This window comes from Arachis ipaensis, chromosome B3 (genome assembly GCF_059453495.1).
Source record: "Arachis ipaensis isolate K30076 ecotype BB chromosome B3, ASM5945349v1, whole genome shotgun sequence".
In the NCBI taxonomy this organism is placed as follows: Eukaryota; Viridiplantae; Streptophyta; class Magnoliopsida; order Fabales; family Fabaceae; genus Arachis; species Arachis ipaensis.
This window is the reverse complement of record NC_142438.1, coordinates 71313502-71320038: the sequence shown is the minus strand read 5'-3', so window position 1 is coordinate 71320038 and position 6537 is coordinate 71313502. Positions and strand designations below refer to the sequence as shown.

The window sequence follows — 6537 nt, the reverse complement described above, 5'->3', positions numbered from 1 at the left end:
CATCTGAAGATCCTTTTCAGTTCTTAACTGAATTCTTGCAGATATGTGATACTGTTAAGACTAATGGAGTAGATCCTGAAGTCTACAGGCTCATGCATTTCCCTTTTGCTGTAAGAGACAGAGCTAGATTATGGTTGGATTCTCAACCCAAAGACAGCCTGAACTCTTGGGATAAGCTGGTCACGGCTTTCTTAGCCAAGTACTTTCCTCCTCAAAAGCTGAGCAAGCTTAGAGCTGATGTTCAAACCTTCAGACAGAAAGAAGGTGAATCCCTCTATGAAGCTTGGGAAAGATACAAACAGTTGACCAAAAAGTGTCCTTCTGACATGCTTTCAGAATGGACCATCCTGGATATATTCTATGATGGTTTATCTGAGCTATCAAAGATGTCACTGGACACTTCTGCAGGTGGATCCATTCACCTAAAGAAAACGCCTGCAGAAGCTCAAGAACTCATTGACATGGTTGCTAATAACCAGTTCATGTACACTTCTGAAAGGAATCCTGTGAATAATGGGACGCCTATGAAGAAGGGAGTTCTTGAAGTTGATACTCTGAATGCCATATTGGCTCAGAACAAAATATTGACTCAGCAAGTCAATATGATCTCTCAGAGTCTGCATGGAATGCAAGCTGCATCCAACAGTACTCAAGAGGCATCTTCTGAAGAAGAAGCCTATGATCCTGAGAACCCTGCAATAGCAGAGGTGAATTACTTAGGTGAACCTTATGGAAACACCTATAACTCAACATGGAGAAATCATCCAAATTTCTCATGGAAGGATCAAAAGCCCCAACAAGGCTTTAATAATGGTGGAAGAAACAGGTTTAGCAATAGCAAGCCTTTTCCATCATCAACTCAGCAACAGACAGAGAACTCTGAATAAAATGCTTCTAATTTAGCAAATCTAGTCTCTGATCTATCTAAGGCCACTGTAAGTTTCATGAATGAAACAAGATCTTCCATTAGAAATCTGGAAGCACAAGTGGGCCAGCTGAGTAAAAGGATCACTGAAATCCCTCCTAGTACTCTCCCAAGCAATACAGAAGAGAATCCAAAAGGAGAGTGCAAGGCCATTGACATAAGCGCCATGGCCGAACCTGTGAGGAGAGGAGAGGACATGAATCCCAAGGAGGAAGACCTCCTGGGACGTCCAGTGGTCAATAAGGAGCTTCCCTCTGAGGAACCAAAGGACTCTGGAGCCCATCTAGAGACCATAGAGATCCCATTGAACCTCCTTATGCCCTTCATGAGCTCAGATGAGTATTCCTCTTCTGAAGAGAATGAGGATGTTACTGAAGAGCAAACTGCCAAGTTTCTTGGTGCAATCATGAAGCTAAATGCCAAATTATTTGGCATTGATACTTGGGAAGTTGAACCTCCCTTGTTCATCAATGAACTAAGTGATCTGGATCAACTGACATTGCCTCAGAAGAGACAGGATCCTGGAAAGTTCATAATACCCTGTACCATAGGCACCATGATCTTTAAGGCTCTGTGTGACCTTGGTTCAGGAATAAACCTCATGCCCCTCTCTGTAATAGAGAAACTGGGAATCTATGGGGTGCAAGCTGCTAAAATCTCACTAGAGATGGCAGACAGCTCAAGAAAACAGGCTTATGGACAAGTAGAGGATGTATTAGTAAAGGTTGAGGGCCTTTACATCCCTGCTGATTTCATAGTCCTGGATACTGGAAAGGAAGAAGATGAATCCATCATCCTAGGAAGACCTTTCCTGGCCACAGCAAGAGCTGTGATTGATGTTGACAGAGGTGAAATAGTCCTTCAATGGAATGAGAACTCCCTTGTGTTTAAAACTCAAGGATCTCCCTCTGCAACCATGGAGAGGAAGCAGAAAAAGCTTCTCTCAAAGCAGAGTCAACCAGAGCCCCCACAGTCAAACTCTAAGTTTGGTGTTGGGAGGCCACAACCAAACTCTAAGTTTGGTGTTGAACTCCCATATCCAAACTCTAAGTTTGGTGTTGGAGAGTCTCAACAAAGCTCTGCACATCTGTAAGGCTCCATGAGAGCTCACTGTCAAGCTATTGACATTAAAGAAGCGCTTGTTGGGAGGCAACCCAATGTTTATCTAATTCTTATTTTTATTGTTTTTCATGTTTTCTTAGGTTCATGATCATGTGGAGTCACAAAATAAATATAAAAATTGAAAACGGAATCAAAAACAGCAGAAGAAAAATCACACCCTGGAGGAGCATCTGTCTGGCGTTCAAACGCCAGAACAGAGCATAGTTTTGGCGCTGAACGCCCAGAATGGGAGCATCCTGGTGCTGAACGCCCAGAACAAGCATGGTTCTGGCATTCAACGCCAGAAATGGCAGCAAAGGGGCGTTGAACGCCCAAAATGGGCACCAACTTGGCGCTGAACGCCCAGAGTTGTGTGCAAGGGCATTTTACATGCCTAAATTGGTGCAGGAATGTAAATGCCTTGACACCTCAGGATCTGTGAACCCCACAGGATCATCTCAGAATCTGTGGACCCCACAGGATCCCCACCTACCTCATCATCTCTCTTTCCATTCATGATCATCCCTTCTTTTTTTCCATTTACCACTCACATCCATACAACCACTACCTTCAAAATTCAACATCTCTCTCCCACCCAATCCCACCCATATGGCCGAATACACACCTCCATCCATCTCCTCCATATCCTTTTCTTCTTCTTCTATTCTTTCTTCTTTTGCTCGAGGGCGAGCAACATTCTAAGTTTGGTGTGGTAAAAGCATAGCTTTTTTGTTTTTTCCATAACCATTGATGGCACCTAAGGCCAGAGAAACCTCTAGAAAGAGGAAAGGGAAGACAAAAGCTTCCATCAAGGGTCTATAGCTCAGTGGTAGAATATTTGACTGCAAATCAAGAGATCCCTGAGATACCTCAGGGGATACATTTTCTTCCACACAATTATTGGAAGCAACTAAGGGTGGAACATCAAGAGCACTCCATCATCCTTCATGAAATCAGAGAAGATCTAAAAGCAATGAAGGAGGAGCAGCCAAGGCAAGGAAGAGACATAGAAGAGCTCAAGGACATCACTAAGGTGGACTCATTCCTTGTTCCTACTTTCTCTGTTTTTCATTTTCTATGTTATGTGCTTATCTATGTTTGTGTCTTCATTACATGATCATTAGTAGTTAGTAACTCTGTCTTAAAGTTATGAATGTCCTATGAATCCATCACCTCTCTTAAAATAAAAACTGTTTTAATTCAAAAGAACAAGAAGTACATGAGTTTTGAATTTATCCTTGAACTTAGTTTAATTATATTGATGTGGTGATAATGCTTCTTGTTTTCTGAATGTATGCTTGAACAGTGCATATGTCTTTTGAAGTTGTTGTTTAAGAATGTTAAATATGTTGGCTCTTGAAAGAATGATGACTAGGAGACATGTTATTTGATAATCTGAAAAATCATAAAAATGATTCTTGAAGCAAGAAAAAGCAGCAAAGAACAAAGCTTGCAGAAAAAAAAAATAGGCAAAAAAAAATATAGAAAGAAAAAGAAAAAGCAAGCAGAAAAAGCCCAAGCTCTTAAAACCAAGAGGCAAGAGCAAAAAGCCAATAAACCTTAAAACCAAAAGGCAAGGGAAATAAAAAAGATCCCAAGGCTTTGAGCATCAGTGGATAGGAGGGCCTAAAGGAATAAAATCCTGGTCTAAGCGGCTAAACCAAGCTGTCCCTATCCATGTGCTTGTGGCGTGTAGGTGTCAAGTGAAAACTTGAGACTGAGCGGTTAAAGTCAAGGTCCAAAGCAAAAGAAGAGTGTGCTTAAGAACCCTGGACACCTCTAATTGGGGACTTTAGCAAAGCTGAGTCACAATCTGAAAAGGTTCACCCAATTATGTGTCTGTGGCATTTATGTATCCGGTGGTAATACTGGAAAACAAAGTGCTTAGGGCCACGGCCAAGACTCATAAAGAAGCTGTGTTCAAGAATCATCATACTGAACTAAGAGAGTCAATAACACTATTCGAAATCTGAAGTTCCTATAGATGCCAATCATTCTGAACCTCAATGGATAAAGTGAGATGCCAAAACTATTCAAGAGGCAAAAAGCTATAAGTCCCGCTCATATGATTGAAGCTCTGTTTCATTGATAGTTTGGAATTTATAGTATATTCTATTCTTTTTATCCTATTTTGATTTTCAGTTGCTTGGGGACAAGCAACAATTTAAGTTTGGTGTTGTGAGGAGCGGATAATTTATACGCTTTTTGACATTGTTTTTAGTATGTTTTTAGTAGGATCTAGTTACTTTTAGGGATGTTTTTAATAGATTTTGTGTTAAATTCACATTTCTGGACTTTACTATGAGTTTGTGTATTTTTCTGTGATTTCAGGTATTTTCTGGCTGAAATTGAGGGACTTGAGCAGAAATCAGATTCAGAGGTTGAAAAAGGACTGCTGATGCTGTTGGATTCTGACCTCCCTGCACTCAAAGTGGATTTTTTGGAGCTACAGAACTCGAAATGGCGCGCTTCCAATTGCGTTGGAAAGTAGACATCCAGGGCTTTCTAGCAATATATAATAGTCCATACTTTGGCCAAGAATAGACGACGTAAACTGGTGTTCAACGCCAGCCTTCTGCCCAAATCTGGCGTCAAGCGCCAGAAAAGGATCCAAAACCAGAGTTGAACGCCCAAACTGGCACAGAAACTGGCGTTCAACTCCACAAATGGCCTCTGCACGTGCTACACTTAAGCTCAGCCCAAACACACACCAAGTGGGCCCCGGAAGTGGATTTATGCATCAATTACTTACTCATGTAAACCCTAGTGACTAGTTTATTATAAATAGGACCTCTTACTATTGTATTAGACGTCTTTTTGACCATCTTTGGATTACCTTATGATCCTTTGATCATGTTTTAGGGGGCTGACCATCTCGGCCATGCCTGGACCTTCACTTATGTATTTTTAACGGTAGAGTTTCTACACTCCATAGATTAAGGTGTGGAGCTCTGCTGTTCCTCAAAGATTAATGCAAAGTACTACTGTTTTCTATTCAATTCTTCTTATTTCGCTTCTAAGATATCCATTCGCACCCAAGAACGTGATGAAGGTGATGATTATGTGTGACGCTCATCATCCTTCTCCCTTATGAACGCGTGCCTGACAAACACTTCTGTTCTACATGAAAAAAGCTATAATGAGTATCTCTTAGATCTCCTAACCAGAATCTTTGTGGCGTAAGCTAGAATGATGGCGGCATTCAAGAGAATCCGGAAGGTCTAAACCTTGTCTGTGGTATTCCGAGTAGGATTCAATGATTGAATGACTGTGACGAGCTCCTAACTCGCGATTGCAGGGCGTTAGTGACAGACGCAAAAGGATAGTAAATCCTATTCCAGCATGATCGAGAACCGACAGATGAATAGCAGTGCCGTGACAGGGTGCGTGAGCATATTATTCACTGAGAGGATAAGATGAAGCCATTGACAAGGGTGATGCCTCCAAACGATTAGCCGTGCCGTGACAGGGCATTGGATCATTTTCCCGAGAGATGACCGAAAGTAGCCATTGACAGTGGGGATGTATCACATAAAGCCAGCCATGGAAAAGAGTAAGACTGATTGGATGAAGATAGCAGGAAAGCAGAGGTTTAGAGGAACGAAAAGCATCTCCATTCGCTTATCTGAAATATCTACCAATGATTTACATAAGTACCTCTATCCCTATTCTATAATTTATTATTCGAAAACACCATTATCAATTTATATCTGCCTAACTGAGATTTACAAGGTGACCATAGCTTGCTTCATACCAACAATCTCCGTGGGATTCGACCCTTACTCACGTAAGGTATTACTTGGACGACCCAGTGCACTTGCTGGTTAGTTGTATCGAAGTTGTGACAAATTATGAATTAAGATCAGAGCACCAAGCTTTGGAGCCATTACCAGGATTTGTTCGAGCCTGGAGATCACAATTTCGTGCACCAGTTAGCATGGGTATTAAGCAGGTTTTTAGTAGAATCAGAGTATGAGTTATACCTGGGTGCTCCACTGTATTTATAGTGGTTGTAGAGTGACCTTTCTAGATAAGATAAGTTAGTTATCTTATCTTATCTTTATCTTTGAGGTCAGCTTATCTTTAAGGGAACCGCCCTTCTCTCTATAGGCTTGGACGGCCTTTGGATTTGGGTTGTGTTCCTCTGTTTGGGCCCCTTATTGGGCTTTCCTGTCGATTTGGCCGACCTCTTTGAGAAGAGGTCGGATAGCCTGACCTGAAGAGGTCGGTCGCTTTGTCGCCGATCATCCTTGGTCGGATAGCTCGACCCAGGGTATGAACAGTGCCCCTGCTCGAGCTCGGTCTTTCTTTTGGAGGTCGAGTCTTGGTTTTAGGACTTCGATCCTTCTCGGGTGAAGCCGAACTTGAGCATTTTGTCGACTTCCTCTTTTGTAGAACCTTTTTGAATGTAGAACGTTTTCCTCTATAAGTGCGCGCTTTTGTATTAGCGCCTTGTTATGGGGAACGTGCGAGGGTTTAATGCCCCAATTAATTTGGCATTAATTGCCCCG

General features: G+C 41.9%; 1 non-coding gene across 1 annotated transcript; it reads right to left on the bottom strand.

The window, feature by feature from the left end:
• Nucleotides 1-224: 224 nt before the first annotated feature.
• Nucleotides 225-332, bottom strand: LOC148571073 (small nucleolar RNA R71). Its single transcript, XR_015908135.1, has one exon. It is a non-coding gene; the product is annotated as a small nucleolar RNA R71 (small nucleolar RNA).
• Nucleotides 333-6537: the final 6205 nt, after the last annotated feature.